The 12,196-nt window shown below is 46.7% G+C and overlaps 1 pseudogene; it reads right to left on the bottom strand.

Moving 5' to 3' along the window:
* Positions 1 to 1,753: 1,753 nt before the first annotated feature.
* On the bottom strand, positions 1,754 to 11,532 carry LOC148812565 (interferon-induced very large GTPase 1-like; annotated as a pseudogene).
* Positions 11,533 to 12,196: the final 664 nt, after the last annotated feature.

The raw sequence follows: 12,196 nt of genomic DNA, 5'->3' as shown, positions 1-12,196 counted from the left end.
TAACACACTGATATCTACAAACTTAAACGGTCCACTGTGCTGTAATTGACCTCTTTTCTATCAGTGTGATTAAATTTAAACCATCACAGAGCAGTTCAGTCCCACCAACAACCTCTCTGACCAACAGTGTCAAAGGCAGCTCTGAAGTCCAGGAAAGGATGAAAGAGCCCATCAGCAGATCATTAGAAACCCTAACAAGAGCTGTTTCTGTACATCAGTCTAAAAGACTCATCACAGCTTGTCTATAGATCAGCGAGTCTGTGACTGAACAGCAGCAGCCTGTTGTAGAATCTGTGTCAAACAGGGTGAGATGGAGAATTACTGAACAGCCTGGAGTCTGAATTCTGCTTTTTTAACAAAGTGGTCAAGACTGCAGGTTTCAGGGTTGAAGGGACAGTTCCTGACCGAGAGACACCGACAATGAGGAAGAGAATAACTGCAGCTCAGCCCAGCAGTGGGGATATGGTACCAGGAACATGAGGTTGAGTTTATTCCACTGACAAGTGCTGAGAAGCATTAAGCCTGTTCCTCTCTTATCATCCTCAGAAATAAAAACACAGTGGACTCTGACTCTGGTTGTGGTCAGTTTCAGAGTGAAATACCTGAAGGATAATTGTCTGTGGAGAGGTTGGTCTCCTCTCATGCGTAACCTCCCTGATGCTCCTGTCTCTCCTCCTGTTGCAGTGAGTGAAGTCGAACCCAGACTCCAGCCCCGCCCCTCTGAGCTGAGACTGGTGCTGCTGGGCAGGACTGGTGCTGGGAAGAGCGCAGCAGGAAACACCATCCTGGGCTCAGAGGAGTTTCCCTCTGAAGCCAGCAGCTCCGCGGTCACTCAGGAGAGCCAGAAGAGGACAGAACAAGTGTCTGGGAGACAGGTGACTGTGGTGGACACTCCAAACTGGCTCCACACTGGACTGCCTGAGGGGGACAGGAGACGGGATGTGGGGCTCTGTGTTAACCTGTCTGCCCCTGGACCCCACGCCTTCCTCCTGGTGACCCCGCTAGGCTGATCCACAGGGGAAGACACTGGAGACAGTCCTGGAGATATTCTGAGAGAGGGCCCTGGGACATACCCTGGTCCTGTTCACCCACACTGATGAGCTGACCAGCAGGACGCTGGAGGAGTCTGTGCACACAGGCAGCAGGGAGCTCCAGTGACTGCTGGAGAAGTGTGGGAACAGGTATCACGCCCTCAACAACAAGGACAGGGGCAGCACTCAGGTCACAGAGCTGCTGGAGAAGATAGAGGAGCTGGTAGCAGGAAACCAGGGCAGCTACTACAGCACTGAGACGTACCAGGAGGCCGAGTCCCAGATCAGACAGAGGCAACTGCAGATCCTGAGGGAGAGGGAGGAGGAGAGACTGAGGGAGGAGGAGAGACTGAGAGAGAAGCATCAGAAGGAGCTGCAGAACCACCACCACAGGATGGAGGAGGAGATCCAGATACGAGAGGAGAAGATCAGAGCACTGGAGGAGCAGATAGCAGAGCTGGAGGAGAGGCTGAGGGAGGAGAGGGATGAGGGGAGGAGGAGAGAGCTGGAGGAGGAGCTGAGGAGAGAGAGAGGGGAGAGAGAGAGGCTGCAGAGAGAGATGGAGGAACTGAGAGAGGAGCAGGAGAGGGAGAGGAGAGAGAGAGGGGAGACACACAGGAGGGAGATGGAGAGACTCAGGCAGCACTATGAGGAAAAGGCCAGAGAGGAGGCAGAGAGACACAGAGAGACTCTCCAGCAGGTCAGTGTGTCGACAACACAGTTCACTCCAGCAGGACAGGAGCACAGGAGCTGCAAGAGGGAGATCGAGGAGCTGAGAGAGGCAGTAGAGTGCTACAAACAAGAAATAGAAAGACTAAACACAGCGCTGGACAGATTCACTGTGTGGCATCAGAGACACACAGGAGATACAGGAGAGTGATTGAGGACCACAAGCAGCACATCGAGAAGAAGGTCACAGAAGATGACTGAGAGAATGTTCTGCTCACCTTAAATATTCTCTAGTTATTTGAAATAATACATGATCAAAGCATTTCTAGTAAATAAAAACTGAGGTGAAGACTAGATTCCTGGGTAAAAGCTGCCCAATTTCTTCCTTCCCAGCCTGTTAGCATTTGAAGCCCTGCCCACTTCCTGTTCCTGTATGATCACTTGTCTGCACAGGTCAAACTGGCCATTAGAAGTACAGACTGGAGAACACCCTACACAACTACTGATATCATACTGTCATGTAGTCTGTCATTTATATGAATACAATACTGAACAAAATTAATGTAGAATCTTATCCAATCATGTTCAGCATGGAATAAATCTTTACTCATTCAAAGTGAATGGTAGAATAAAGTGGAAAGTGATTCAAAGGAAGAAACCAGAAGAATTGAAACTGGCTAAAAGAAAACTATAATTCCAAGATGGAGGAATTGATGAAAGGAAAGAATGAACAGGAGGTGTGGTATGGGATTGGTCCCCACATTAATAGCTTGCTTGAGCCCCACCATGTAAATGAACTGAATGTTTTTTTTTCTTGGTTGGAGATTAGTGAACCAGCTGAACCCATTTTAAAAAAATGTACTGTAATTGGGCTGCTGGTGTATCTCCCTTTACTCTGAGGTTTGAACAAGTAAGGAGTGAGTTCAGGACAGTTTACACTTCCTGTTCCTGTAGCAGTTTCAGTATGAGTTCAGGACAGTGTTCACTTCCTGTTCCTGTGGATGCTCCAGTATGAGTTCAGGACAGTGTACACTTCCTGTTCCTCTGGCAGCTCCAGTATGAGTTCGGGACAGTGTTCACTTCCTGTTCCTGTGGCAGCTCTAGTATAAGTTCAAGATAGTGTACACTTCCTGTTCCTGTGGCAGCTCCAGTATGGAGTTCAGGACAGTGTACACTTCCTGTTCCTGTGGAAGCTCCAGTATGGGTCCAGGACAATGTACACTTCCTGTTCCTGCGGCAGCTCCATTATGGGTCCAGGACAGTGTATACTTCCTGTTTCTGCAGCAGCTCCAGTATGGAGTTCAGGACAGTTTACACTTCCTGTTCCAGTGGCTGCTCCAGTATGGGTCCAGGACAGTGTACACTTCCTGTTCCTGTGCCTGCTCCAGTATGGGTCCAGGACAGTGTACACTTCTTATACTTATGAGTACTTGCTAATACGGGCAATACAGAGACAGACTTCTTATACAAGTGAACTTCCCCAAGCATGTAGCTTATTCTTCCTTTTTTATTTTTGAAGTAAAATTTTTTGTTTTGCTCATTTAATAAGATAGAACTTTATATTAATGTTTGAAAAGTGGTTACTGGAAACTGGTTACACTACATACATATTGGATTTGTAAATGTTGTTCTGCACAATGTAAATCCTTTTTTGACAAGTATTTTTATTGCTTTCTAAACCCACAAAAATAATGGATGCATCTGTTGCACATTAAAGTACTGTTACAGAGCATGTTGCCTGTTGGTAGAGTGTTTTATGTGCGAATCTTTCATGAAAAGGAAAAAATATAGAACTTCCTATCTCCTCCCATGTTCTTCCAAAATCTTCCTTCACAAAAAAGGAGAAAAACTGAAGGAGAAAGAGACAGGAGAGACACGAGGAAGAGAAAAATACTGATCACACTAAACAGGCTCCGAGAAGCACAAAACAAGAGTAAGATCAGTCCCGTCAGGTATCCTCTGAGTATCCAGTTAGTAGCAGATTAAGGTTTAGGGTGTACCTAATAAAGTGACCACACAGTGATCACTCAGAAGGGAGGCTCAGAGTCTCACAATAGTTCAGAAATGGTTGCCAAGCTTTAGAAACGTGATGGAGGAGCTGCTGGGTGTTCATCTAATTTTCTCCAACTTCAGAAAATGCCTCCTATATCTGATTTATTGATTGAGTGTGGGCAGCTTCAGGTTGAAGAGGAGAAAACGTCGTGACAGGAGAGTTCAGACACCAGGCTGTCAGGCTGGACTCTGACAGGGGTCCTGCCTGGTGCCCAGAGCACAAGCATTCGAGGTTATAAAGAGTGTCTCAATGTGTCTGCAAGGGCTGGAAAGGTCCCATTTCTGACCTGTGTTTCACAAGGGGGTTCAGGAGCACCTCTGATGCCCGTCTCTGAAGTCCACACTGGCGCTGACTCCGCTGAAGGGAATCACCCCACTTCCCTGCAGATCGGTGACGTTTCATGTTCCAGCCTGTCCAAGTGGAGAGAAGCTGGAACTGTGTCCGTGGAAAGATTGTATTTCATACATTTAACAGTACTAAGCTGAGGTATTGCAAAGTTGACCTTATTTACTTTGTCCACTCTGCAGTAACAGCAGTGAGCTGTAACTAGAGAGTGACGTCATGCGTGACCCTTTTTATAACAGTGCATGTTACCCCGAGCAGAGTAACAGACGAGCGACGTCACGCCCGGGCTGGGCAGTACCCTTTTCATCCTGATAAATAATACTAATAATAAACTTTATTTTATATAGCGCTTTTAAAGGTGGCTTCTCAAAGCACTTTACAGAATGACAGCAACAATGAATAAAAAGAATACACAAGATAAAACACAATTACAGTACACAGAGGAGACTGTGGATGGTGATACTAAGAGCAGAGGGGTGAAGAATGGAACCAGTTCAGTAAAGTAAAATAATCCACAGAAGGACAGACTGTTGCTGTATTGCTGTGGCCCTCCCTCCTGATTGGTAATCACCGTTTGCCAGTGACTTCTCACATGCTGTGTTCAGAGCGTCATACAGTACAGTACTATTTTGACAGTCTGTTCCACTGTGTCTCACACCTCAGTGTCAGAATTGTGAAAAGTTTTTAGAACCAGGGGGTAGGTTCATAGCAATATAAGCAGAAAGTGCAATCACCCTTTGCTCATCCTTGGTTAACAATATATTCTCAAATGCCATGTTCTAAATTTCCCCTCTAATACTGCTAGTTTAAAATGTCTTGGAAAATGCAATAATATGAGACTTTTAATGATCAGAAGGCAAGGTCACGGTAAATATGCAGAAAGTGCCAGTGAATTCACGTTTTGCCTTTGTCTTATTTACTTGTTGTCTAACATGCCAGTTTGTGTTATTGGGAGTTTGAAAATCGATTTTCTGAAATGTGTTTCATACAAAAATGCTATTTGGACAGTCACTATTTAATTATATATTCCGCTTTAATGAGGATATGTACAGTAATCCATCCGGATGAGTACAATTAAAAATGACTGGAGAGAGCCATCTACAGGCGAAAGGCGACATCACAGCAGCAGCATGCGAATAAGAAGCCAACTTCAGCCTCATCTTCTGTCGACAGGAGTGTGGAAACAGATGGGTCACCGACACGGGTCAGACATTATTATTATTAGACGAGCAGGTCAGGGTAGTAACGGGAAGTTCGGTTTGTCCGACACATCACACCAAGGTATAAAAAAAACAACAATTACTGAGTTATGTCATAATTATGAGATAGCAAAGATCATATGTGTGTATGAACAACCTGTTCCATACACACTGTACAGTACGTCCATCATGATTATCTGTCTTTCAGTCTGATTCCAGGATGCACTCGCTCTTGTCTGAGGATACTCAACGTGAGAGAACAAAAATGTGTTCACATGAGGTCCAGACTGTACCAGTCCATTATGAATAAACACCAGGGGAAGTAGATCTGTGTGTATTTTGCAGTTTAGCTCATCGTCAGGATCACTAAACCTGCAGCTCCAGCACAGCTATCGGCAGCTCGTAGATGCTGTCTATGCGCAGTGTAACAGGTTGTTCATACACACATATGATCGTTGCTATCTCATAATTTTGAGATGATCTGTTATAATCTTGTAATAATGAGGTCATCTGTTAACAAGATAATCTGTTATCTCGTAATAATGAGGTCATCTGTTAACAAGATAATCTGTTTTCTCGTAATAATGAGGATGTCCGTTAACAAAATAATCTGTTATCGCGTAATAATAATGTTGCTTTATTGGCCACATACCACTTCTTGCATTAGGAATTTGTCTTTTTGCATACCCCAGCTTGCTTTCCATGAGACCAACAGGAAGAGAAGCTTGGGGTCAGAAACTTTGATCCATGCAGATCTGGTCCGGCTTTGTTTGATGTGTTTCATCTCATTGAACTGGAACACCTCCTCTCTGTTCACAATCTTGTTGATGACATCTCCCTGGTTCTTGAATTTCTCCAGCAGGATGTTCTGCACTGTGGCTCTGATATCCAGCTGTTCCACAGGGGGCAGCTCTGAGGACACTCTGGTCACCCAGGTCTCCCAGAGTGTGTCAAACTCCTCCTTCGCTTTCTCATCACTGAGATTCTGCTTCTTCAGTCGAGACGCCAGGTCTTTGCTCATGTTAATCAGTTCTTCTTCGTATTCGGATTTCTTCCTGTCCAGCTTGATTGACATTTCTTTATTCTGATCAGTCCATTGCTCTGCTTTTGGGTTTCTTCAATGAGCTCATTCCTCAGGTTCTCAAATCTTTTATCAACATTCACCTTCCAATTAATCAAGATCTCCTGGTATTTCTCCTCTTTAAAATATTTCTCTTTTCCAGCTGTCAGAGTGCTGTAGACGTCATCAAATTCTCTCATCAGATCTGATGATGTCACAGCCTGAACTTTATTATTGTTAATTCTGTTGCTCAGTCTATTCTGTATCTCCAGGGCTCGTTTCCTCATCTTCCACGACCACTCACCGTACTTCTCCTCCAGTTTACTGTAAACCAACATTTCCAGGGTGTTTCTGAAGCTGAAGACAAAGTTCTCCGCCAGCAGGGCGTTCCAGAGATCTTTGATCCGTAATTTAAACTCTGACAGTGAGGGAAACTTCACTCCTGGCTGCCACTGAGCGACACTGAGGAGCTTCATCTTCAGCTCCTGGACGTTCTGGCTGTAGGAGGGGTTGGGAGGAGCCATCGGAGGGTCTCCTTCCAGAAGGTTCTTGAAGTAGAAAACCTGTGACTCCACATCAAACTGGATTATATCACTGAAGCCAGTAACTTCACAGTTTTCCTCCCTGGCAGCAATGCAAGCCATTTCATCCAGTTTCTCCTGGAGACGCCTCCTTCCCTCCATATTCTTGCTGTTTGCTGAAGCTTCTGCAACATTCTGGTGCACAAAAATACAGCTCGGTTTGATCTGAACAGACTTCATTCTCAGGAACGCCTGGACACAGATCTGGAGAATGTCCTGCATTTCAGAGGGATTCTCTCCCATGATGTTTATCATAGTCATGTCGCCAATCCCGATAATAAAAGTTGCTAATTCATTGTCATGACTCAGTGAGGCTTTATTACTGAGCTCTGGTGACCGAAGCCCCTCTGTGTCCACCACCAGGACAAATTCATACTGCAGTTGGGCTCTGACCTCCTCACTCACTCTCACTAACTGCATGAATGCTCCCCTGGTGCACCTGCCTGCACTAACTGTGAACTGCAGCCCGAACATCGTGTTCAGCAAAATGGACTTTCCTGAGCTCTGGACTCCAAGGACAGAGAGGACAAACACCTTTCTTTCTCCAAGTCTCTCAGTGAGCTTGTCCAGGACGGCCTCAATCCACACCAGAGGCACATGGGCAGTATCTCCGTCCATCAGCTCCAGGGGATGTCCTGACATCAGCATCTCCACTCCAACAGCAGGAAGGACTCTGACAAACTGTCTGTACTCTTCTAGACCATCTCCTTCTGATTGAAAAGTCTCGTACAGCTGAGCAGTTTCTCTCATGAGGTGTTGAAGTCCGAGAGTAGCAGCACTAATCTGTTCAGATATTATGTTCAGATCCTTCTGCAGTTTCATTTCCAGCTCCTTATCCTTACTCTTGTCTTTCAGTCTCAGTGTTGTCCACGTGGAGTGGTATTTCTCCTGAAGTTCACTCAGCGTGTCTGCAGTCAGTTCATCTAGATACGTTCCCAGCCAGTGCAGCATGAACAGCTTTGTGTCTTGTGGATCTGCAGAAGTTAAACACTCCAGGAAGGATCTCATGAAGTTATTGAGAGGGAAAGCTCTCTTCAGCTGTTCACGACGGAGGGCTCTTTTCTCAGCTCTAATCTCGCTTAGCTGCTGTTCACAGTTACTTTTATTCACTTTGCTGTTAAGACAATACTGTTCTTTGTCCTTCATGCACCACTGGTGCCACAGCTCACCCTGCAGAGGCAACAGATTCTTTAGGCTCAATAACTCACCTTCTTTCAACAGTTCCAACAACATCTGGGCCTTTTCCTTCCCTTCTGTACAGAATTCACTGCCTTCATCCACCCTGAACTGCTGTCGTCTCGCTGCCTGTAAGTATGTCTGGAGGCTGGAGGTCTTGTTCACAGTGGAGACGCAGTGTCTGATGTGTGAAATGATCTCATCAGTCAGATCACCTTCGCTCCTGTTCTTGGCTGCCAGTCTCACCTTGGTTGGATTGTTTCCTGGAGGGACTTTACTCTGTCCAGCAAACAGACAGATCAGGGGGACAGGAGATTTTACAAGAGCCTCAGCTGTCTTCTTCTCCTCTCCCTCCAGTGGAGACTCTGAGATCAGAAGCACGTTGACAGTGCTGACCTCCTGGAGAAACTACAGCTGCTCTGGGTGTTTGTTGGCGTCGCCGTGTAGGTTCAGGAAAGCCACACAGCTGTCGAACACATCATCCTTCCGGCCTCCTGGACAGTACCCGGCAATCTCCACCACACCATCCATGAGCAGGCGGTGAGAGGAAATTTCACTGCAGTGCCGGTGGAAAAACACACTGTGTCTCTTGGGGCTGATGACGCTGTTCAGGACCTGGAATTTGGAGACGGAGGATGATCCCAGCCTGATGAAGGACACAGTTGACACTGGAGTGTTGAATATGTCCCTGCAGTTGTGTTTCACGGAGCTGCCTCTCTCAGAGGGCTCCTTACTGCACCAGGACCTCTTGACCTGCCTCAGGGCCCACAGAGGGAGCTCCACTGCCCCAGTCTCGGGGCTGGGCACCAGGAGGGGTAAGGCGAACTGACAGGTGGAGAGCTTGGTGAAGAGGAATGCTCTCAAGAAGTCATCAGAGCAGTGGAACACAGCCATGTGGACGTCCATGGGGTGAATGTGCGACTCTTGATAGATGCCCTCTCCGTAAGAGTCTTCAGAAGTGCTATCGCAGGTAGTGGAACTCTGGAGTCCAAGAGTGAAAAAGTCATCACTGCCTGTTGTGTCATCCGTTGACTTCTCTTTCATCAGACTGCTGCCAGCAGAGTCAGTCTTGTGATCTTTAAGGAACAAGGTCCTATAACTGTAGTCCAACATCATGAGCTTGTATAGATAGTGAATGTATAGCTCTTTCTCCATATGAGGTTGGGTGACACTGCATGACAAACTGTTGATAACGAGCACATCAGTTATGATATGAATCCCTGAGCCCAAGTTTCTGTAGCAAGTTCAGAAAAGCATCTGTTTCATTTTTCACTGCCTCACTGAAATGTTCTTCCAATGTGTTTGGATGACGGTCATTCTGTACAGAGGACTCTGTCAGAGAACCACTGTGGCTGTGACCTGAGAAAACGATTCCTACTGGTTGTGTTAGGTTCTTCGGCTCTGTGCACGTCTTCTGCTGTGATACTTGTCTTTTCCTTCTCAAGTACAGACGTTAGTTCTTGCTGAAGTCTCTCCCAGTCCTGATGTTCATCTGCAGAACTCATTGCTGAGGAAACATCAGGAGCCATTTTGTCCCTAAGCTGTGATTTCAGAAACTGCAGTCGCTTTCCCTTGTCCTGTGAGGAGACTGGCTGTTCGTCTCTGGATACCGTCAGAGCCGTCAGCACTAAGTAGGCCTGAGCTCTTGTAGGTGTCACGGACGTCCAAAGGGACTAACCGTGGGGAGCAGGAGAGCGGAAAAAGACCCATATGCGTAGCGGTGAGACGGGAAAAAGGCCCGGGCTCATTCGTGCAAAGAGTTCAGGAGTGCCGTATAGAAACCTATGCCCTCAGGGAGCGGACGTGGGGCGCCCTGGTGCTAGGCGGGTCTCAGGACATCCGAACGTCAGTGCTGAGCGAGGACAGAGTGCAAGACCTGGAAATATATAGCCCAAGGGAAAGAGAGGGACCGGAAGGACAGCAGACCGGAAACTAGGGACAGGACAGAGAAGGAGCGCCCTCTGGCTACAGAGGTCGTGACAGTAGTGTCTTGTTCTTTCAGAGAGCAGTACTTGTCATAAGCTTTCTACAGCTCATTCTCTAAAAAGTCAATGTCTTTCCAGCTCAGAAGATGACTGAAAGTTTTGCTCTTTGAGTTGTATGCTAGAGGAGTGATGATAGAAAGTACCAGCAGCTCTGCTTCTTCCATGTTGTTATGTGTTAAAGTCTGTCGCAGGGAGTTCAGGGAGAAGGATATGGTAGAGGTGGCTTTAATCTTGGCCTCACGCAAGTTTAGAGAGTCACTGAGTGCAAATGTAGAATCTTGTAGTTTGTCTTTAGTTCTCTTCAGGATTTCTGCCAGTTCAGAAAACTCAGAAACGGAAATACCTCTGTGTAGTTCCTCCTCGGTGTGGTAGGCCCACTCCACGATCTCAGCTCTGTGAGGGAAGTTCTTCACAGTGAACAGGTGAGGCTCCATGACAGAGCGCATCGTCGTTTTCAGATTTACGGCTTCCTCATGTTTGTGCTTTTCAACAACTTTCAATAAAACATCTTGCAGGACCCTGTTAGAGAGACGGGTCTGAAACCAGATTCTGTGAGACTCTGTTGTTTCTCTCACTTTACTCTTGAACTGCAGCAGCTCAGTCAGAACCTGTTCACTGTTGGACACAGTCCAGTTCTTCACTGTCTGAATCAGCTCCTCAGCCTCTCTCTGTGCCGAGAGCTCCCTCTCTCCTGACATCAGGTCTGTGTCCTGCCCTGTAATCCTTCTGTAGGCCTCCAGCAGGCTGCTGCTCAGTCTGAAAGGGTCTGTGAAGTCTTGAGTGTGAGCAGACAGGATGATGTCCCACACAGGAATCAGCCTGGTTCCTCTGTCTATCACCTGCCAGGTCCTGTTACTGCTGACCAGAGCACACTTCCACTGCAGCTGATTGTGAGTTTCAGCAAGACCTCCAATTTTAGAGACAGAGAGATTCACCCTGCTCAGCTGGGTTTCACTGTAGTTCCCAGTAAAGTATCCTTTCAGCTCTGATGCAGATGTGCTTCGTCTTGTTGAAGCTCGTTTACTGAGCTGCATTTCTGTCTGAAGGGCTTAATTGTTAAAGAATTCTATTAACTTTTTTACAGTTCTTCCAACACTGCATTCTGAGACTAGTTCACTGCATGCAGCACCAACATAGAGATGTAAGGCTTCAGATCTCAGGCTGTTCATCTCTGTGACTTTACTGCTGCTGAACCCCTCAGCAGAGGCCTTCCACCAGAACACCCCACCAAAGTAAAGAGGACCCTGGTTAGCATGGGAACCAAATCTCTTGAAAAACGCACCAACTCTGTCCATTAACTCAGAGGTCATGTCACTCTCATCACTGTTGATCAGCACTGCTTCTATATCTCTGAGGTCTGTCATGGCAGCACTTGAGAGCTTCAGTTTGTCCTTCTGAATAAAGCTGGATGCCAGTGGGACATAATTGTACATCATTTTCCACACGCAGGATTCTTAGAGGAGGATCTGTGTGATTTCTCCTGTTCTGTTGAGCAGGATAGTTCTGTTGTGTTTTCAACAGAGAAGATCTTTACTCCAGCTGTTGAGTAGCTGAAAGTGTAGCCGAGCACTTCCACAACTTTCTGAAAGAGGGCCAACAATGTACAGGATGAAAACTCCTCCTTCTTGTAGAGTGAGCTGTGCTGGGCTCCACTCAGTGAGAAGCCCTCAGGAACCTCAATGAGCTGCTCTCTCTTCTCCAGCAAGTCCTCCAGAGCCCCAGTGCAGTAGACTCCCTGCAGAGCCAAGCCTTCAGACGCACTTCTTAACACCTCCTCATCAGGAATATTCCCAGGGCGAGACAGGGAGGAGTCTTTCAGAAGATTGAGCTGTTGGTGCAGATTTATCACCAGCTCCTCAAGAGGCTATGCAGCAGGTACCCAGCACTCCTGAGGAATGTCAAGGGCCGAGCGAATCTTGTCTTCCAGTTCTCTCACCTCAGCACAGTTCCGGTCTTTGCCTCCCTTGTGCAGTTTCTTAAGCTCCGTAAGGTCCTGTCTCACCTGGTCTATTCTATTCCTGTAAGACTCCTCTAGGTTTTCTATCTTGACCTTGTGTATCTAAAAAGAAGAAAGAAAAGAAGAAGTTAAATTGAATG

Source organism: Atractosteus spatula (assembly GCF_055471065.1).
Source record: "Atractosteus spatula isolate fAtrSpa1 chromosome 10 unlocalized genomic scaffold, fAtrSpa1.hap1 SUPER_10_unloc_2, whole genome shotgun sequence".
NCBI classification, from domain to species: Eukaryota; Metazoa; Chordata; class Actinopteri; order Semionotiformes; family Lepisosteidae; genus Atractosteus; species Atractosteus spatula.
Note: the sequence above shows the minus strand (reverse complement) of the source record. Positions and strands in the feature narration are given on the sequence as shown.